Raw genomic sequence first — 23574 nt, 5'->3', positions numbered from 1 at the left:
TCAAGTTGAATATGACCAAGAGAGAATTCTTGATATTTTTTCCCAAAATCTGTTCCTTCTACACCATATCCCATCTTGATAAATGGCCTCATCCAGTTACTCAATTGAAGACCTAAAAGTCATCCTTGGGTCGTCTCTTTTCCTCACTCTCCTGCCTTCAATCTTTCAATAAATCTTGTCAATTCCACCATCAAAATACCTTCTGGATCTAATCATCTTCACTACTTCCAAGGCTATCACCCCAATCTGAGCTGTTATCTCTCACCTAAACAACTGTAAGAAACTCCTAATTGGTATCCCTGCCTCCATTTTTTTTTAACCATCTAATCCATTTTCCATAAAATAGTCAAAATGATCTTACGTACTATGAATTAGATCATAACACCCTTTCACTTAAAAACTAATGATTTCCCATGACACTTAGAATTAAATGGTAACACTTTTTCAAGGCTGCCCACAAAGTCTGGTCAAGATCTGGTCAAGATTATTTCTACAATCTTATCTCCTATCAGCCTTTCTCTCTCTTCTTCTCACTAAGCCCAGAACACACTGGTCTCCTCCCTATTGGTTGAACCAGCAGCCCAAGCCCTTTCTCAGCCTGCCCTCTGCCAGCCCTTTGCCATTTATCTTCTCTCTGCCTGTTGCGATCTTTCTCTGGATCTTCACATGGCCTGCTCCTTCCTATGTTTCCAGATAACTTCAGAGTAGCCTTCCCTGACTATCTAAAATAGACCCGACTCTATATTTTTCTAGCATGGCAGCCTATTTGTTTTTTTTTTTCATCATACTTACTGCAACTTGGAATTACTTCACCTGTGTGTGTGTGTCTGTGTGTGTGTGAGTGTCTGTGTTTATGTCTCTCCCATTAGGATGCGAGATTCAGGGGCAATGACCATCTAATGTCCATGTCCAACTCAGTAAAAAGTGTTTTAAATGAACAAATGAGGGGATAAAGATTCTGAAATATAGGCATCATGAAGGTCTGAAGAGACTTAAAACTTAGGTTTTCTAGGCCCCAGACCTTGACACCAAGGACTATTCAGGTTAGGTACAAACTTTCAGAATAAGGTTAGACCCAGAGCACATGGTATGGAAGCCAGAGCAGTAATTTCATCTGTAATAGGTCAAAGAGAAATATTGAAATAATAAATTCTGGTCTAGTATGAAGTTGGCCCTGTTAACCAATGTCCAGGGAACATAGAACTTTTCATTCATTAGAAACAGAGTACTACCTAACAAGAAAAAATAAATGCTTTTTGCATTAGACAGACATTGGTTTGAACACTAGGTTAACACTGAGTGACTGGGTAATTTATTTAGCCTATCTAAGCATCAGTTTTCTCATCAGTAAAGTGGTTACAATAATACATCTACTGCATAGGGTTATATTGCAAGAACTAATAAGGATAAAATGTAGGACAGAAACTAGCACATAATACAAATTATGAACAAGAAGAACAAGAATGAGGAGGAGAAAAAAGAAAAAATGAGCTCTCACAAGTTTACAAAGTCCTAGGATTCTGTCTATATCATTGTTTTGGTTTGGGTTCTCAAGAAGGTGCCTGTGATGGCCTGGCTGTAGCCATAGCTCCATGACCATACCAAAACCCAGTCAATTCATCAAGAAAAATAGAATTATTCAGGATAATTATATGTCCCAGGGCTCAGACCATAGGCCAGCGATGGCTTACTAGCCTAGCAGTTCTATGCCACCAATATCCATGTGGATCACTTGACACTAAATCCTCCTCATAATTTAAGGTGGAGATGTATTGGTGTAACAGAGTCACAGATGGCCATGGAGCCAGGAGAAGCTTAAATATGGCTTCCTTCAAAGAATACCATAAATGCAGTATTGTCAAAAGAAGCCACTTAGCTCCAGAATGAGGGTATAAATTCTGAGAAGTAATCATACCAATAGTTGTTCTTGATGCACAAATAGAAGCAGCAGTGAATTATCAATCCTAAAATTAGAAAAGAATATTTTCTATGAATATTTGTAGTTCATTATTGACTTTTGAAGCTCATTATACAAGTACTAAAATATGGCATTTTATGATTACTTTGGATAATTATATATAGACAAAGAGAGCCAAACTCCCTTTAAAATCAGTGGGAGATATGCGTGAAGGATGAGAGATAAAATTGGCCCCTATGTATTTTTCAATTTTGCCTGATGTAGAATTCAATATTTCAAAATGACTAAAGACTCTTCTTGTTTTCAAATAGACTATAAAGCACGATAACAATAATTTATTTACATAGCTGTGTTCTTCTGGGAGCTCACAGCATTTTTGCAGCTGTTCTCTTAGCTATTTTCATATTGGAAGGAATAAGAGTTTTTATTCTCTGCTTTTTTTCTAGCTATGGAAACTGAGGTACAGAGTAGCTCTGACATTTACTAACAATAGGCTATTGATACATTTGTCTTTTAAAAATGAAATTAATAAGAATGCCTGCCGTATCTCATACTGCTGCTTGCTATAAGGGCATGGATAAGATGCCTCTTGTGTGACTTCAAACTATTTTAACCTCACCTCCTACTTCAGCCACTACTGCACTGTTTATTTCCCTGAAGACCTCCAACCTGACATTTCTTCATCTTAGACCCATTACGTTATCTTTTGCTCCCTACCCTGTGGTTTTGAGGACATCTAGGGTTTGGATGTCCTTGGGGCCAGTCTTGACCAATGGGAGCTTGAGTAGGTGGATAAATGCTTTCCACAGTTTCCCTCTAGTCTGGTAGTTCTGAGATATAATCTTTTAGATATATCAGCTTCCAACCACTCACAAAGACACCCAACTCAAGAATGTCTCCTTGTATTGTCTTTTCCACCCTTCCCTGTTTCACTTCCCCATCTTTCTTTTTTTAAAGATTTTATTTCTTTATTTATGAGAAACATAGAGAGAGAGAGAGAGAGAGAGAGAGAGAGATTGAGAGAGAGAGGCAGAGACACAGGCAGAGGGAGAAGCAGGCTCCATGTAGTGATCCCAACATGGGACTTGATCCCGGGTCTCCAGGATCAAGCCCTGGGCTGAAGGTGGCGCTAAACCACTGAGCCACCCAGGCTGCCCACTTCCCCATCTTTCTCCCTGGAATTGCTTTCCAAATCTATTAACTGCACCCAAGCCTCTCCCTTGGGCTCTGCTTTTAGGATAACTAAGGCCAAGATAGAATGACATGAAATCACATAAATGAGAGAAATTGAAAACCCAAAAGTGCTATGTAATATAAGCTATTGATAGTACTTATGTAATGTTAGCAGTATTCATACCAATTATAACCATCATAATTAATGCTCACATTGAAGCTATTGAAGGACTGAAGCAAAAATTGACAGGTATTTTTGAAACTCCAGAATCACCATAAATCAGTAGTATGCCTTTTTCTGGAGGAACACAAAAGTCTCAAGGGGTTCACAAGCAAAGAGTTAAGGGAATCAATTTCCAGGGTCGTCTCAACTTGCATATGTATGATTCATAAAATTGATTTGCTGGAGAACATGCCTGCAGTCAAGGTGTCCTACCAAGTTTTCTCTTTCCCATCTATTCTTTTACAATCTTCCTTCTTTCCCTACACAAATGAGAAGCAGAACCCTACTCTTTAGTATAATGGATCCAATCTTCAGGAATATGGAAGTCCTAAAAGAGCAAAGCAAAGATTGCACTGGTAAGAAATAACTTATGTGAACTTCTCACTTCCTAATGGTCCTGTAGCTTCTCTTTAATGTGCTATTAATTTCCACACATAGATTAAAAATGCCCTCATAAGACCAGAACATGTACTTATGTGTAAATGTAGGACAAAATGTTTCTAAAATGCTATTTAGAATGTGATGCCCAGAACTTTAGAAAACCAGTCTCATTTAATTAGGAAAGAAAATCTTTCTCCTTAGCTGATATGCTTTACTAATTCTGTCAAATGAATAATTAGAAGCAATAAAATGAATAATTTTCAGCAATAAAATTAAATTACGAATCTATCTATATATAATAATTCTCAAATGTCTTCCTCTCTATGTACCCTGAGCTTTAGTCACTTACAGAAAATTTAGATTAGGAAACTGAAAAATAGCATATAAAATATGTATATAGGTGTATACATATATGTTTATGTGTTTGTAGCCCATGAAGCAAACTCTAAAATGCACAATTTCCAATTTTTTAGTTTGTGACTTCTTATTTTGAAACAATTTTGGATTTTGCCCTTGTGATTAATATAAATCTTGGGGGAGATACTTTGAGACTATGTGAATGTCCTGGTTATCTATAAATTTTGCCTGCTATTTTGAGCATCTGTTGATGGAACTTGTCTCCTACAATTGCTATGGGGTGTTCTAACACTGTGGTATTCTATTTCCCTCATTTTTCTACATTTGTTATTGGTATTATTAAGGAATAGCTATCCCTCCTCCATTCATTCATTCATCCATTCATTCATTCATTAAATTGTATATTTTATCAGTATGGACTCATGGATATTTATTGTGTCTTTTTTAAAAAGATTTTTATTTATTTCTTCATGAGACACACAGAGAGAGAAAGGCAGAGACATACGCAGAGGGAGAAGCAGGCTCCATGCAGGAAGCCCAATATGGCACTCGATCCCAGAACTCCAGGGTCATGTTCTGAGCCAAAGGCAGACACTCAACCACTGAACCACCCAGGCGTCCCTATATCTTGTGTCTTGATGGGCTATATACTGTACTGTTGTTATTTATTTTCTCAAATTGTTCCAACTTCGACCATTGGTATCTTTAATAATTGAGAAAGAAATCCTGTTGCAAGTCAGATGGTTTAAATTAATTGACTTTCAACAAAATGAAGGGACTATCTGCTGATTGATCATTAAAAACAATGTCAATGAGCAAACCCTATAATTTTTTATATGTAACACAAAGATGTTCAAAAAATTAAGTGACCAATTACATTGTAATAGTAATGCTTCCATCTCCAGGGATCCCTGGGTGGCTCAGTGGTTTAGCGCTTGCCTTCGGCCCAGGGCGTGATCCTGGTGACCCCGGATCGAGTTCCGTATCAGGCTCCCTGCATGGAACCTGCTTCTCCCTCTGCCTGTGTCTCTGCCTCTCTCTCTCTCTCTCTCTGTCCCTCATGAATAAATAAAATCTTAAAAAAAACAACTTCCATCTCCATATACTTATTTAGGTGGTCAAGATTTCTTAATATTTATTCTATAAAAATTAGAAGAAAAAATTGAATCAGTATTAAATCACCTAAATCTACACTTTCAATAACATTATCCCTTTTCATATTTAGCAATTTTTAAAAATTTGTAATATATTTATATAACTTTATCAATTATGTACTACTCATAATAATTACTCATAATTACTCCAAAAGAAAAAAGCTATTACCCACTATGATAACAAGAAATTTAAAAAAATTAGTCTACAGAAATATGTGAGGGTGATCAATAAAATGCTTTTAAGTATATTACCATAATATTCTGTAGGGTGAGTAGAAAAGAGGCACAAGTTCAAGGAGAAAATGTGTTCACATATTTTTAAATAGACAAGGTTGGGTATCAAATCTCTGTGGTATTTTGATTACATTGGATATTTTTATAGGGATAACATGGTAGTTTTTTTTAAAACAAGTCAGTATCTACAATATGCTAGAGAAGATAGCCTTTCCAACTGCAAAATTTATGATGCAAGTTAGATGTTAGTCTAAACTTGTACCAGGGAGTACATTGTTTTTCAAAAGTCTTTTGAGAGTTACATAAGAAAAAAAAGGAAAGAAAAAAAACTGGTACAAATGATTGGCAAAAGTTTGTCAAAATTTTAACAAAGTGATCAAAATCGCTAATGATCTATAACTCAACCTGATTTCACAAACATGCTTTGGGCAGACCTGAATTGTGAAGTAGTCCTGGGAGCTACTGTAGCTGCTTTTTCTTGGGCAGGTGCCCAGGGGCCATGCCTTTCATTCAGCAGAACCTCATGAAATGGCATTACAAAATAAGGTATGGGTAGCTTTGTAGGATATCATCCTTTTCCTAGGACCCTTCCTTTCTCACTACCTTCTCTCAGCTCCCTTTAGTTAAAAGCCGCTCATGGAAAAGGAGCTGTGTTTTTGTGGTTGCTTGTTTGTTTGTTTGTTTTTGTTTTGGCTAGTGTATTAAAGCCTATGAGTGGTCCTTGTCAGGGGAAGCTCATTTAAGATAGAGAAAAGAAGTTTCCGTAGTTTAGCGGTCATCACGCTCGCCTAATACACTAAGATAGAGAAAGGACATGGCTCTGCCCCCTAGGAAAGCAACGGTTGACCTTAGCAAGAATAGGTAGTAAAGCCTTTACAAAAAGCATACCAGCAAAAAGCTGACCCCTCGGTCTCCCAGCCCCTCTGCTTTTACCTTCTATTGATAGGCCTGGTATTTGGGGGGAATGGACTGAGTGGATACATTTTGCAAGATTTCCTTCCTCTGTAGTCAGTCTGTATGTTACCCTGATCAGTCAAACATGCAATGGCCATCCTTTGCCAACTGTGCCTAGCTATCACCAGCAAGGCTGCACAGATAACTGTCCAGAAAGGGATCTGGGATTGAAAGTAAGTATGTTTCTCAGATGAAAGATGGATATCCTCTGGAAAGTATAAACATATAAAACCATTTGTTCCACAAATATTTTGAGTGTCTGCTATGTGGTGGTTAAACTCTAGGCACTTGGGATATAACAAAGGAAAAGCAAGCCAAGATCCCTGCTTTCCTGAAGTTTATATTCACTTTGACAATCATAGCTAATATGTTTATGGTATCTGTATTAGTGCATTTGGGCTGCTATTACAAAATACTATGAACCTAGTATTGTCCTATTGTACTATTACAAAATACTACAAACCTAGAAATCATTTCTCACAGTTTTGGAGGCTGGAAATCTGAGATGGGTACCAGGGTGCCAGCATGGTCATATGAAGGCCATCTCCTGGGTCTCAGAATTTTTGTTATATCCTCACATGGTAGAAGAGGCTAGGGAACTCTCTGGAACCACATTTATAAAGTATTAATCCCACTCATGAGGGTTCTACCCTCATGACATAAACACTTCCCAAAGGCCCTATCTATTAATACCGTCACCCTTAGGGGTTAGGTTTTAACATTCGAATTTTGGGAGGAGATGCAAACATTCAGACCATTGCAGCATCTATGTACCAGATCCTGTTTTAAGTGTTTTACACACATGAACTCTAAAGCTTACCACAGTCCTGTGATGTAGGAGCCTTTATTATCTTCATTTTACTGAAGAGGAAAACTGAGGCCTAGAAATTTTAAATAATCTTCCCCCAAATTTTTACACAGTCATTATTAACATTAGTAAAATAGATGTTATTTATCTTACTCATGCTATCTCTCCTAGACAGAGTGCAGAAAACTGAATAACTGTTTTGTTTTTTAATGTGGCCAAGTGCTCTGTGACATTTGCTTTTGTATATCAGCTTGACTGGGCTATGAAGTGTCCAGATACTTGATCAAACATTATTCTGGGTATATCTGTGAGGGTATTTTTGGTTGAAATTAATATTTAAATTCTTAGACTGAGAAAAGCAGATTCCTCTCCCTAATATGGTTGCTCTCCACCAATCATTTGAAGGCCTGAATAGAACAAAAAGAGAAGATTCACTTTTACTTTATTATTTTTAATTAAAGCTAATTTGTGCTCATTATATAATAAGTAATAAGTCAAACAAAACAGATATCTATTTATCTATCTTCACACTTCCATTATCCTCTCCACACAGTTAACCAGTTTGACACTGAATGTCAATATCAGTTGTGAATTCTTGTGTTTTATTTGGCATTTCTCTGATTACTAGCAATTTTTTATTTTTTTATTTTTTTTTTTTTATAAATTAATTTTTATTGGTGTTCAATTTACCAACATACAGAATAACTAGCAATTTTTTAAATGGGCTTCTCAGTTATATACAATTCAACTTGGGTCACTGGTCTATTTCTATCTTTTGCCCAGTTTTTCATTGGATATTTTATCTTTTTTTTTTGCAAGATGTTTTTATATGTCCCATATATAAGCCTTTTATATCCTATATATATTGAAGATTTTTTTCTCAGTTGATATTTTCCACACCCTATTGTTTTTATTGGGACGTAATTTATATAAAGTGGAAAAATCCTAGGATGAGTTTTGACAAGTGTGTACACCTCTAGCCACAACCTCAATCAAAATATAGAATACTTCCAGCACCCTAGGATTTTCCCTTGGGCAAATTCCCTTTCCCAGACAACACTGCCCCAAGGTGGCTCTCTGGATTGATTTTAACATGTCCTTGAATTTCTTATAAATGGAGTCATTCAGTGTGCACCCTTTGTGTGGCTTCTTTTAAAAAAAGATTGATTGATTGATTTAAGAGAGAAAGAGAGAGACAGCATGAGCGAAGGGCAGGGGCAGAGGGAGAGAGAGAAGCAGATTCCCTGCTGAGCAGGGAACCCTATGGAGGGCTCAATCCCAGGACCCTGAGATCATGACCTGAGCTGAAGGCAGATGCTTAACTGAATGAGCCATCCAGGTTCCCCTTGTGTGACTTCTTTTACTTAACATAATATTTTTGAATTCATCAATGTTTTGTATCAGTAGTGTGTTCTTAAAAAAATACTGAATAGTATTTCACCTTATGAATAGATTATAATTTCATTATCTTTTCTATTATTCATGGATATTTGGGTTGTTTACAATTTTTGGCTCCTATTAGTATAATGACTATTAACATTTGCTACAAGTCTTTGGATAGATACATGTGCTCATTTATCTGGGATAAATACTGAGGACCAGACTGCTGGACCACAGGATAAGCATATGTTAAGCTTTAGCAGATAATACCAAATTGTTTTCCAAAGTGCTTGAATTAATTTATACTCCCAACAGCAACATATGAGAATTTCATTTATTTCACATTCTCCTCATCACTTGGTTTCATCAGTCCTTTTGATTTTAGCCATTTGGCAGGTGGGTAGTGGTATCTCATTGTGGTTTTAATTTACTTTCGCTTATCTTTTGACTTTACATTTCTGGTTTCTCTTGTGGAGTCATCTCACTTTGATGTTAGTGGCATTTTCCCCTTGCAAGGAAAATCAAGCTGTGAGAGACTTGGACAACTGGAAATATTGATACAGAGGAAGGAGGCCAGGAAGTTTATCCCCGTGTTTAATAGACTCTATCATGGTAGATATAACCACTAGTCATTAAGAGCTAGAATTGGGTCAAAATTCTTGAATCCATATAGGGCATAAGACAATCTGAGTTTTCTAAATCCAAACCTCTCACTGGGGTTTGGACAGTGGGGTGGCATCTACATGTAAATTAATTACATAGCTTAGCTGAAGATTGTTTGTACCAGCTTGGAGAGCAGGAAGACAACATGCAGACACTCAAATCTTCTTGGTAACAGCTGGTTCAATGTACAGCAGAAATCCAGGCTAGTTGGTCCATGAGCTCATATATTTTGGTTGGCTTTCCCAGTGTACTAGCTTTAATTGAAGCCAAAATTGAAAGATTCAGGAAGTTCACATAAAAATCATTCACATTTATCTACAATCATCTGGAGCTGAGTAATAGCCAGGCCCCCCTCAATTGGGCCTGGTGATGTGTTCTCCAGCTTGTCACAGTCTTCAACACTTCCCATTGCTCTATGACAGGGCTGAGTGTGAAGTTTTATCATGCCAGTCCCACATTACTCATTTATGTTATTCATCGTGTTCCTATAGGTAATTGAGTTTGTAACTTGATGTAAAGTACCGTGGAGAAAAGATAACATAAAATATAAATTTTAAAGACTAGCATTTATTAATGATACATGAATGGATGGTGGAGGAGAATAAAGGGAATAAGAGAGAGAAAGAGAGACAGATACAGAGAGAGAGAATAAAGTCCTCAGATGGACTACTTTACTTACTGGGCTCCTTGGTACCTTGAAGTTATGAATGTCCTTCTATACAACTTTACATACAACAAATATAAAGAATTATCTTTAGAAAATTCAACAAGTTGCAAGAGGTCCTTTTCTAATTAATTATTTTTCTTTGGCATTGGTATCATGACACAGAATTTTTTTTAATAAATTAATTTTTATTGGTGTTCAATTTACCAACATACAGAATAACACCCAGTGCTCATCCCGTCAAGTGTCCCCCTCCGTGCCCGTCACCCATTCACCCCCACCCCCCGCCCTCCTCCCCTTCCACCACCCCTAGTTCATTTCCCAGAGTTAGAAGTCTTTATGTTCTGTCTCCCTTTCTGATATTTCACACACATTTCTTCTCCCTTACCTTCTATTCCCTTTCACTATTATGTATATTCCCCAAATGAATGAGACCATATAATGTTTGTCCTTCTCCGATTGACTTACTTCACTCAGCATAGTACCCTCCAGTTCCATCCACGTTGAAGCAAATGGTGGATATTCATCGTTTCTAATGGCTGAGTAATATTCCATTGTATACATAAACCACATCTTCTTTATCCATTCATCTTTCGATGGGCACCGAGGCTCCTTCCACAGTTTGTCTATTGTGGACATGGCTGCTAGAAACATCGGGGTGCAGGATGACACAGAATTTTGAACAAGGTTTTCTTGTAACATAGGGAGACTGTGGATGCTTCTGGCAGGGAAGGAGTGAGTGTAGTAAAGTGCCTGGATTTTACTCTTGGGACCAACCCTCAAAGAGTTTCATCCCTTTCTTGACCCATTTTAAAGTAGCTCACTTCCCCAGCTAACAAAGAAGTTGGGTGCATGAAGCAGTAGCAGTGACTATGCTGGCTAGCTTCTTAAGTTTAGATAAGAGGTTCAGTAGTTCAGTGCACCAGAGGCACATGGAGGGCATATCATATCCAAAGTAGTGGAGCCTTATCCCAGAGTTTCCATTCAGTAGGTCTGGGGGCGGGGAGCCCAAATAATTTGCACCTCTAACAAGTTCCTTGGCCATGCTGATGCTGCTTTGGTCTACTTTGCACTGGTGGTCCACTTCCCACTGATCTCAGAGTGTGGTTTCTGGACTCTGAGAATCCATGGTGAAATTTTTAACCTCTGGTGAAGAGGGATAATTCATTGGAGACTATTAGTGATTTATACTTATGAGGGTTACACATAAGAATTTTAATCCATAAGAATTTTAATTGCTTGTTCTTAACAGATGCCTCCTATTACTAATTACTCTGATTTTTTATCTGCAAATAGTTCAAGAATTGGAAGTATTTAATTATGGGGTTTTTTTTGAGACATATATGCAATTAGTGGAAAATTGACTCAATTGAACCCGAGATCTAAGGTCTTCATTTTTTCCCTGGGGAGTCACTCCAAGTAGGCAGCCAAACATACTCTGCCTTGTGTTTTTTGTTTTTTACTAAAGCCTGGGAATTTGCCATGATCGGGAAGTGCTGGGCTTACATGGTTTCAGAAGAGACCAGTGTAAAATAAAAAGATCAGGCAGGTTCTAAAACTAGAAGGGGCGTGCTGGGAAAGTGACAAAAGGATCTTTTCCTCTCCTTGATGGGTTTAAGAGTAACATCTTAATGTTCCCTAGAACAACTTGGTCAAAAGCCTTCTCGCTAAAGCACACTGTCTCTGTCTCATCCTTACTGCAGCCAACCATTCCAAGGTCACCAATGCATAACTTTTTGCTTGTCTGTGTTCTTGCAAAATCTGTATATGTTTTTAATTTACATAAATGTTGTTCTAAACCTCACTGCTGCTTTTCCCACTTAACTCTAATATTTCATGATTCATCTATGTTGCCAGGTGCATCTCTAACTTCAGCAGGCATTAAAATCATCACGGGAAGCTGTAAAAATATCAATTTCTCAGTTTCACTCCAAGAGATTCTTGCTCACCTATTGCATTGTTGGTGGGAATGTGAACTGGTGCTGCCACTCTGGAAAACTGTGTGGAGGTTCCTCAAAGAGTTAAAAATAGACCTGCCCTACGATCCAGCAATTGCACTGCTGGGGATTTACCCCAAAAATACAGATGTAGTGAAAAACTGGAACACCTGCACCCCAATATTTATAGCATCAATGTCCACAATAGCCAGACTGCGGAAGGAGCCTCGGTGTCCATCGAAAGATGAATAGATAAAGAAGCTGTGGTCTATATATACAATGGAATATTACTCAGCCATTAGAAACAACGAATACCCACCATTTACTTCAACGTGGATGGAACTGGAGGGTATTATGCTGAGTGAAGTACGTCAATCAGAGAAGGACAAACATTATATGGTCTCATTCAATTGGGGAATATAAAAAATACTGAAAGGGAATAAAGGGGAAAGGGGAGAAAATGAGTGGGAAATATCAGTGAGGGTGATAGAACAGGAGAGACTCCTAGCTCTGGGAAACAAACAAGGGGTAGTGGAAAAGGAGGTGGGCGGGGGTACGGGGTGACTGGGTGACATGCAGTAAGGGGAGCACTTGATGGGATGAGCACTGGGTGTTATGCTATATGTTGGCAAATCAAACTCCCATAAAAAATATACCAAAAAAAAGAGATTCTTGTTCAATAGATATGGGGTGGTACCTAGAAATCTATATTTTGAACAACTTTATCAAGATATAATCTACATATAAAATTCACCTGTTTTGAGTATACGGCTTAAAGATTTTTAGCAAATTTGTAGTTATGCAACAGTCAGTCTAATCAAGTTAGAAATCTTCATTTTAGCAAGCCCCAGGACCTTCTGATGTAGCAGGTCTTCAGACCACCCTTTAAGCATTATAGAGATTAAGAGAATGGTTTTTGTGACTCTAACAGCTCTGTTTCTTCGTCCTAGATCTTTTCCTGGCCCTCACCTGTCTCATGCCTTTACCCTTCTCACTCATCAGGGCCCTCTATGCTTTCCTTTCATATGATGTGAGTTGTACTCATGGCTCCCATGCCTCTCATTTTTCTTTGCTCTTGCCCTTCACACATATATCAATATTTACCTGTTAGATGACCCCATCCAAAAGGCATATGCTAACTCAAATAGTTGCCTATTCTTTCATTTACGTGATTCTTAGACCTCACTTAAAAATAATCTTTTAAACTGTGGAGAGGGAAACTAAATGAAGATCATAGGGGCTTCACATCACAAGGCATATCGATCAGCCAAAGAAGTGATGTTGCTTGGCTGGGGAAGAAGGTGTTTCCTCATGTGAAAAAATAAAGCTGACCCAAAAAAGTGAAGCAAGAGGCCAGCTGTGGGTCACAGTTTCCAACCATCTGCAGGACTATGAGCACAGTAGGATCAATGATTGCTATCTTATTAGTTCATGTGTATAGTGCTGCTTTTCAAGACACAAGCAACACCATCTCAAGTTCTTTCAGGGGCCTAAATTGGGAACAAAACCCAAAGATTGCTGCTTCTGGCTTTCAGGTAGATCCTGGGGATAGACATCACTTGTAGGTGTATCAGACTCTGTGTCTACATACAACACCCCAAATTCTAGATGGCTATAATATGAACTTAGTAAACCACTAAAAAATATCTAGAGTTTTCTTTTTTTTAAATTTAAATTCAATTAGCCAACATATAGTACCTACTTAGTTTCAGATATAGTGTTCAATAATTTATCAGTTGCATATAACACCAGGGGTTCATCACATCATGTGCCCTCCTAATGTCCATTACCAAATTACCCCATCACCCTACCTACCTCCCCTCTAGCAACCCTCAGTTTGTTTCCTAGAGTTAAGACTCTCTCAAGGTTTTTTTCCCTCTCTAATCTATTCCAGTAAAAATATTAATTGATCAACTATGATGTGCCAAGCACATTAGTATCTGGGTCATTGGTGCACTTAATTAAATTCACCAGTGAAAATGGGAAAAAATATTTTGACCTTGGCCCTGAAGCTCTGATTCAATAGGTTTGAAGTAAGTCTATAAGCATTGCTGAGGAGGGACATGGTTGAAAATCATGGCTGTAGAGAAGGGGTTCCCAAACTTTTGTTTCCTCAATGTCAAAACCACAGTGCAGAAATGCTGGTTGCTATTCACAGCTAATACTAAGTTCATGCCTGTAAAAACAGTAACTCAGCATATTGTTTTTATACATTTTCTTCCAAACCCTCTGTAGGATGGCATGACCACCATCCTACTCCCTAGAAGTAGGTGCAATGTGATTAGAATTCAGCACTCTGACAAATCTGATGCCCCCAGAGGCTCCCTGTAGGTTACATTGTTTTTGGCTCACTACTGTAGTGTAAAACCTCAGTGCAAAACTGAGAGTATCTGCTTTTTTAAAAGGGTAATACATATGTCTAATATGGTAGGCAGAATTCTAAGGTGGTCCCCATAATGGGCTGGATTGTGTTCCCCTACAATTCATATGTTGAAGTCCCAACCTCTAGTTCCACAGAGTGTAACAGTATTTGGAGATAATATCTTTAAATAGGTAATTAAAATTAGGATGTTAGAGTGGGTCCCTAATCTAACATTACTGATATCTTCATAAGAAGAGGAAGGGATACCAGGTATGGGTGCAGAGGAGAAAAATCTATATGAAGAGGCACCAAGAGGGGCACTATCTGCAAGGCAAGGAGAGAGGTCTCAGAGGAAACCAAACCTACTGACACCTTGATCCTTGGACTTCCAGAATCATAACTGTGTGAAAATAAGTATCTGTTGTTTAAGACACCCAATCCATAGTATTTTGTTATGGCACCCTAACAAAGTAATAAAAGCCCTGAAGACACCTATCCCCTGGTTTATACATAACTTCTCCCAATTATTCAATCAAAAAGAATTTTGAGTCTAGATACTGCTGTGATTTTGCTGATGTAATTAAAATTCTGTATCAGTTATCTTTAAGAAAGAGATTGTTCTCTGTGAGCCTGACCTCATCAGTGAGACTTTTAAAGGGACTGGGTTTTTCCTCGCAAAAGCCATTAATTTCAAGTGCAAGACGGATTGAATATGAGGGAGATTCTCTGCTGCTGAAAAGGGCCATATGGCAAGGAATGTGGGTGACCTGTACTAGTTCAAAGCAGCCTCCAGCTGACAGCCTGCAAGGAAATGGGAACTTCAGTCCTGCGATCATAAGGAATTGAATTCTGGCACAATTACACAAATTTGGACGAGGACCTTGAACACCAGATGAGAAAGCTGCCCACCTTGGTTTTGGTCTTGGGAAACCTTGAGCAGAGAACCCAATCACGCAATGCCTAGACTTATCTACAGAAATGTGAGCTAATAAATGGGTGTTGTTTTAAGCTTCTCAGTTTGTGGTAATTTGTTATGCAGCAATAAAAAATGAATTTGCATTTTTATGAACAAAGCCTAGTAGGTAATATTTCTTAATCTCAAGTATGCATCAGAATCACCTGGAAGGTGATATTCTTGGGCTCCATCCCAAAGAGTCTGACACAGTATATCTGGGATGAGTCACAGAAATCACCCTATTTAACAAGCTCTTCAGGTGAAAGTGATATGTTGGATTGAAAAACATAATGTGAGAAACAAATTGATCCATTGGTTTCCGCCTACTGCTGAGATGCCTCATGGATGGCTTAGAGGTAGAAGAGGTTTTTGGAGGGGAGGATGTTGTTAATAGAACAGAGTTCTTGGACTCAAACTTCAAGTTAAATCATAAAATTCCTCTTTATTTTGTTTTTTACATAGTACCTTTTACCTTTTTCCCCATCCCCTTTCATTTATTTGACATTTTAGCCTTACATGAAAGATTTTCCTTGAAGAAAGGATTCCACTATTTAGAAAAAAAAATAGTGCGTGTGTACCTTTCAGATTAAACTGTGTCATTTGTTTGCTAAGAGCTATCTTCCTACCACATACTGTGTTGGATGATAATTACTTGAGACACACAGATATGGGAGATGCCTCTTACCTTTCTTGTTTACCATTTTTAAAAATATTTATTTATTTATTTGTTCATGATGGACAGAGAGAGAGAGCGAGAGAGAGAGGCAGAGACACAGGCAGAGGGAGAAGCAGGCTCCATGCACCGGGAGCCCGACGCGGGACTCCATCCCGGAACTCCAGGATCGCGCCCTGGGCCAAAGGCAGGCGCTAAACCCAGGGATCCCCTCTTGCTTACTATTGTATTCCCAGTACCTAGCGCAAGGTTTGACGTATAATAGGTGCTCAGTAAATTTTGAACACATAAATTAACAAATGAATAAATAACACTAATTACGCTACATTGTAATTATTCATTTATTTGTTTGCTTTCTTTGTTAGACTGTGAACTCATCAACAACAGAAACCATGTCTCTTTCATTGTTCTATCACTGTCACCTTCCACATGACCTGGCACCTAGTAGGCACTTAATATCTGTTGAATGAATAAATTAATACAAAGCAGGTATAAGACCTTGCCATGGTAACATAAATTTAGTATAATAGAACCAGAAAATAGAACCTACAGTTAGAAAGCCATAAGCTCTATGAAGATGAGATATTTTGTGTGCTTTAGGACTCAGCCAGAATGATAAGCTGTAGCAACTACATTAGACAATATCAGTGTGACCTCATTTTTCCCTTTTCTGCCTCTTTGGCAGGTTTGATTGCCAGGTCTGTAGAGGAATATGCTAGGCTGCTGTTTCCTCCTTAGCAAGCAGTCAGACTAGCTGGATTGTAGCTGGAATCTGAAAGGGACACTGGGAAGGCCCCATGCCTTCTCTTCAAATGCATATACCACTGGGAGGGTGAAGGCTCAAATCTCCATTTTTCCATTTACAGTGAGTAACTTCACTTAGATAATCAGAACCCTTTCACCTGCTACCTGACTTTCACTTGCTCTCATTTGAGATTTTTCTTGAATAAGAAGAGGACATTGTGAATCTGTCACTTGCCGCAGAGGTAGATGGGCAGGCAGAAGACAATTGGCAACATGAGCAGAGTAAATAAGGGTCCAGAGGCAGTATGGATTTAGCAGAGGTTAGTATGAAAGTTATTGGTCCTGAATTCAAGCTTCTCTTACTTCACATTTTACCAAGAATCTACTTGGACTCTGTCAATAAACCAGCATGCCAGCTTTGTCATCCGAGTTTTGACTGCTCCTGGTTGGAGCTACCATGATATAAGGCATGGCTCCACTAACCCTACACTTTCTCATCATTTTAACCTACAGATGGATGACTTTTTCACTCTTCCCACGTTTGTATGTATTTTGTGTCTAGCTCAGAAATTGATGAGCTAAACATTGTACCTAGTTGGCCCTGCTAACTTTATGCTGATCATTGGATACAATAGAGTTGGCCATGTGTCTTAAACAATAATAAGGACAGAAAAACAGTACAATTGGGAAAAGCACAAGACCTGAAAATAAGAATCTCAGTTCTACCACTTAGTGGCCTTGGAAAAAAATAACCTCTTTTGGCTTCAGTTTTCTCATCTGTTAGTAGCACCTGCTGTACTCACCTTATAAAATTATTTTAAGTGTTAACAGAAAAAAGGATAACAAAGCCTACTGAAGATTATAATGAGCTATAAATATGTAAAGTGGTTATCTTTAAAGTAATGGGCTCAATAGAATGAACAAACAATGTACCTTCTAAATCAGGACAAATTTGGAAGTGAAATAATTAACAGTTGTTAATCTACAATGGGCATAAAATGGGACTACCCTAGGCAAATCCAGGATATGGTCACCCTTACATTGACTTTTATTTCATTCTGTCAAATCTGCCACCTATTTGCATGGCTTCTTTCACACCCCTTTACTCTAAAACACTGCTTCATCTTCTGGCCCAAGTATCCTGTTCAGGAAGAGCAAGAAAATGTATGTGTATGAGAATATGTGTATTCTTTGAAATACCTGACCTAGAAAAAAGTTGGGCCATGAATAAGGTTGCTATTACAACCTAAATATTCCCAAATAAATAGCTTCAATGCTCAGCTTTGACTAATGATTCATTATTCAAATGGGCTCCAGTTTTTCCCTGGGCTCTTTTTGTTTCCTCCCCTCTAATATTATAGTCTTTTTGCTTCTGACATGTTACTAAGTATAGTGTAAGGCAGCTCTACCAGGTCTGGTCTGGATAGCCTCCCCAGCTGAGCAGCCAGACATAATAGCCTGGGGCACATCTTGTGTAGGTAACCAGTAGAGAAACTGAGAAGTGGCTGACTTCGGTTCTTGCAACAGAATAAGCAGGTGGCCAGCTTTGTTCAGGATTTTGGCTTAGGAAGTAGCCTTGTCCTTTTCTGATGAGGTTTTCCCCCCAAATTTACACCTAGGACAAAGGAAGGAACTCACCTCCCTTTTGAGAATGGAAAGGGCTACTCTCAAATGGAAATAGATGAGAAATGATAAAGCCAAAGACCAAGTGGCTGGCCTAGTTTCTCCAGTATTCCTTTCTCATCTCATAATGAGCCTTCAAATTCAGAAGGCTGAGTGAGCATACATGAATAAAACTCATTGGCTAAAGTGAGATGAAATTTATAGCATAATTAATCTGACACATATTTAATAGTAATTAGTAAATATTATGTAATAGCAAAAGGCAGATATGCTGCTTTTCCATCAATATATATATACATATTAAGACATTAATGCAAATTATCATAATTAGAATTTATTTTAGACAATAATATAAGTATTTCTCTTACTTATGGACATCTGCCTTTTATTTTTCTTTAAAAAAAAAACCCCACCCAAACCACTTTGGTTTAGTACCATATTATGGCAAAACTAGGCTAGTGTAACAACCACCTAGCTGGTCTCTCAATGGTACCAAAATCATCATGCTCTGTTATTCAAAGATTGTGAATGGCTTCCCTTTGACTTCTAAAATCTGACTCAAACTGATGTTTCCTGCCCCATCTCTTGCTGTCCTCTTACTGAAACTCTTTCCTCTAGCTACATAGTTTACTATCTTATGGGCATTTTTAAATTTTTATGCCAAAGTTTCGATGGTATATCTGTACCTTTACTTAGAATGCAAAACTGCATGTGCAAAATCCTACCTATAAAGTGGAAAGAATCCTGGGTCAGGATACAGTAGGTCTGGATATTGGTTGTGGCTCTGCCATTAATTTGCCATGTGAAGAATGTAAGCAAGCCAATTCATTGCTCTGAGTTTCAACTATCTAGATCTCTAAGGTTCTTTCCAATTTGAAAACTAAAAAGAAATAAGAAAGAAAGAAAGAAAGAAAGAAAGAAAGAAAGAAAGAAAGAAATAAAGGAAGAAAAGAAAGAAAGAAAAGAAAAGATAGAAAAGAAAAGAAAGAAAGGAAGAAAGAAAAAATCATTGGTTAACAAAAATAATCATACCTATTTTCAAGGTCTAGTTCAAGTACTATATCAACCCACAGCTTGTGGCTTACAATGACCTCTCCCGGTTTTTTTTTTTTTTTTTTTTTTGACCTCTCCCGGTTTTGAGCTTCCATACTGCTTTCTTGCCCTCATGATTATAACATGGCTTCTTTAGCTCCAGTATCACTAACCCTGTCAAAAGAACAAAGGAGTAAAGTCTTCACAGGATTCCAAGTAAAATCCTGAGATTTGCTCTGATTATGCTAGCCACCAAATTAATAACTGTGGTCAGGGCAATGTCATACACTGCTTGGCTTAGGCTTGGGTCACATGTTTCACCCTCTAAGGTTAAATGTGGTCTAAAGTTTGGAAGGAGTGTTCAAGTCTGTTACCAGAAGGAGAATGGACCCTGGAGAGGCAAATGTCCACAATATTGTCCCAATGCGTTCATTCCACACTGCATTGTACAGTGGTTATTTGCACACATGCCTTATCATCTCATTCATTCATTCATTCAACATATATTTTTTTTTTTTATAAATTAATTTTTATTGGTGTTCAATTTACCAACATACAGAATAACACCCAGTGCTCATCCCGTCAAGTGTCCCCCTCAGTGCCCGTCACCCATTCACCCCCACCCCCCGCCCTCCTCCCCCTCCACCACCCCTAGTTCATTTCCCAGAGTTAGAAGTCTTTATGTTCTGTCTCCCTTTCTGATATTTCTCACACATTTCTTCTCCCTTCCCTTATATTCCCTTTCACTATTATTCATATTCCCCAAATGAATGAGAACATACACTGTTTGTCCTTCTCCGGTTACTGTGGCCAAGTTCAAAAAGGGTGTTGCCTGAGTTCTCCTCTGGGATTTTGATGGAATCTTGTCTCACATTTAGATCTTTCATCTATTTTGAGTTTATCTTTGTGTATGGTGCAAGAGAGTGGTCCAGTTTCATTCTTCTGCATGTGGATGTCCAATTTTCCCAGCACCATTTATTGAAGAGACTGTCTTTCTTCCAGTGGATCGTCTTTCCTCCTTTATCGTATATTAGTTGACCATAAAGTTCAGGGTCCACTTCTGGGTTCTCTATTCTGTTCCATTGATCTATGTGTCTGTTTTTGTGCCAGTACCACACTGTCTTGATGAACACAGCTTTGTAGTACAACCTGAAATCTGGCATTGTGATGCCCCAGATACGGTTTTCTTTTTTAAAATTCCCCTGGCTGTTTGGGGTTTTTTCTGATTCCACACAAATCTTAAAATAATTTGTTCTAAGTCTCTGAAGAAAGTCCATGGTATTTTGATAGGGATTGCATTATACGTGTAAATTGCCCTGGGTAACATTGACATTTTCACAATATTAATTCTGCCAATCCATGAGCATGGAATATTTTTCCATCTCTTTGTGTCTTCCTCAATTTCTTTCAGAAGTGTTCTATAGTTTTTAGGGTATTTTTTGAGAACCATTTGAATGGTAAATGGTTCTCTAACCTTTTATTTTCAGGTTGTAGGTGTCCATCTGTCTAAAATGAGTCTCTTGTAGACAGCAAATAGATGGGTCCTGCTTTTTTATCCAGTCTGAAACCCTGCGCCTTTTGATGGGGTCATTAAGCCCATTCACGTTCAGAGTTACTATTGACAGATATGAGTTTAGTGTCATCATGATATCTATTTAGTCCTTGTTTTTGTGGATTGTTCCACTGAACTTCTTCTTAAAGGGGAGTTTTAAGAGTCCCCCTTAAAATTTCTTGCAGAGCTGGTTTGGAGGTCACATATTCTTTCAGTTCCTGCCTGTCTTGGAAGCTCTTTATCTCTCCTTCCATTTTGAATGAGAGCCTTGCTGGATAAAGTATTCTTGGTTGCAGGTTCTTCTCATTTAGGACCCTGAATATATCCTGCCAGCCCTTTCTGGCCTGCCAGGTCTCTGTGGAGAGGTCTGCTGTTACCCTAATATTCCTCCCCATGAAAGTCAGGGACTTCTTGTCTCTTGCTGCTTTAAGGATCTTCTCTTTATCTTTGGAATTTGCAAGCTTCACTATTAGATGTCGAGGTGTTGAACGGTTTTTATTGATTTTAGGGGGGGATCTCTCTATTTCCTGGATCTGAATGCCAGTTTCCCTTCCCAGATTGGGAAAGTTTTCAGCTAGGATTTGTTCAAATACATATTCTGGCCCTCTGTCCCTTTCGGCGCCCTCGGGAACCCCAATTAAACGTAGGTTTTTCCTCCTTAGAGTGTCATTTATTTGCCTTAATCTGTCTTCATGGTTCTTTAATTGTTTATCTCTTTTTTCCTCAGTTTCCCTCCTTGCCATCAACTTGTCTTCTATGTCACTCACTCGTTCTTCCACCTCGTTAACCCTCGTCGTTAGGACTTCTAGTTTGGATTGCATCTCATTCAATTGATTTTTAATTTCTGCCTGATTGGATCTAAATTCTGCAGTCATGAAGTCTCGTGAGTCCTTAATGCTTTTTTCTAGAGCCACCAGTAGCTGTAGAATAGTGCTTCTGAATTGGCTTTCTGACATTGAAGTGTAATCCAGATTCTGTAACTCTGTGGGAGAGAGGGCTGTTTCTGATTCTTTCTTTTGAGGTGAGGTTTTCCTTCTAGTCATTTTGCTCAGTGCAGAGTGGCCAAAAACAAGTTGTATTGGAACACGGGGGAGTATCACTGGTCCGTCCAGCTGGTCTTCTGGGGGAGGGGCCTGCTGTGCTGATTCTCAGGTGTTAGCACTTGGGGGAGCTGCTCTGCCCCTGCCTGCTGCAGGGCTCAGCGGGGGTTGTTTACCCCGTGGGACCCAGGGAGGAACAGCAGCAGTTGCTATGGCAGCTCTGGAAGCCTGGATTCAGCCTCCGCAGGAACAACGGAGCTCGGGGCTCTCGGTTCTCCGTCTGCAGGGCCTGGAGGCTCCGGGGCGGGGCCGCTGATCTGCTCAGCTCGGGGCAGGAGCGTCCTCGCTGTCCTGGGCCCTCCCGGCCTCTGCCTGTCCCAGGGGGAGGCGGGATCCTGGGCTGTGTCCCGGCGCCCTGTGCTCCGGGGCCTGCGCTGTTGGATTCGCGCTCCCGCCCTGCAGCCCCCTCCGCGGAGCCCCCGCTCGAGCCCCTCCGAGCTGCTCCGGTCGGCCCCGCCGTGCGCGCTGCAGCCCTTAGGGAGCTCGGAGCACTCTCCTGCGCTCGCAGGTGTCTGTTAGTGTCCCCGGGAGCCCGAGGGCATCCCCGCCCTCCTGGGTCCTGCTCCAACTCCCTGCGAGCCCCTTTCCGCCCGCCCGGGAAGGTTGGTGCAGCTCCTGCTCCTCCGGGACGGGGCTCTCCTGTCCTGGGGACACTCGCCCCGGCCTCAGCCCGGCTCCTCCGGGGCCCCTCCCCCTCCGAGGCCTTTTGTTCCTTTATTTCTTTTTCCCCGTCTTCCTACCTTGATAGAAGCGCGGACTCTTCTCACTGTAGCGTTCCAGCTGGTCTCTCTTTACATCTCAGGCCGAATTCGTAGATTTTCAGGATGATTTGAAGGTTATCTAGGTAATTTGGTGGGGACAGGTGATTTGGGGACCCTGCTCTTCCGCCATCTTGCCCCTCCCTCCCCCATTCAACATATATTTTTGAGCAACTACTATCTACCAGGCAGAGTGCTAATTGATGGGGACTCTATGGTGAACAAGATTAAGTGCCTACTCTCACAGTATTTATTCTGGTGGAGAAGACAATAAATAATAATAAATAAATAAATGAAACAATATCAGTTGTAATAAGTTTTTTTGAAGAAAAGAAACAGGAGAGGAGGGGACAAGATGGCGGAAGAGTAGGGTCCCCAAATCACCTGTCCCCACCACATTACCTAGATAACCTTCATATCATCCTGAAAATCTACGAATTCGGCCTGAGATTTAAAGAGAGAACAGGTGGAACGCTACAGTGAGAAGAGTTCGCGCTTCTATCAAGGTAGGAAGACGGGGAAAAAAGAAATAAAGAAACAAAAGACCTCCGAGGGGGAGGGGCCCCGCGAGGAGCCGGGCTGAGGCCGGGGCCAGTGTCCCCAGGACAGGAGAGCCCCGTCCCAGAGAAGCAGGAGCTGCACCAACCTTCCTGGGCGGGCGGAAAGGGGCTCGCAGGGAGTTAGAGCAGGACCCAGGAGAGCGGGGATGCCCTCGGGCTCCCTGGGTCACTAACAGACACCTGCGCCCCGGGGAGAGCGCCGAGCTCCCTAAGGGCTGCAGCGCGCACGGCGGGACCAGAGCAGCTCGGAGGGGCTCGGGCGGCGGCTCCGCGGAGGAGGCTGCGGGGCGGGAGCGCGAATCCAACAGCGCAGGCTCCGGAGCACAGGGCGCCGGGACACAGCCCAGGATCCGGCCTCCCCCGGGACAG

This window comes from Nyctereutes procyonoides, unplaced genomic scaffold, assembly GCF_905146905.1.
Source record: "Nyctereutes procyonoides isolate TBG_1078 unplaced genomic scaffold, NYPRO_anot_genome, whole genome shotgun sequence".
Taxonomy (NCBI): Eukaryota; Metazoa; Chordata; class Mammalia; order Carnivora; family Canidae; genus Nyctereutes; species Nyctereutes procyonoides.
Note: the sequence above shows the minus strand (reverse complement) of the source record.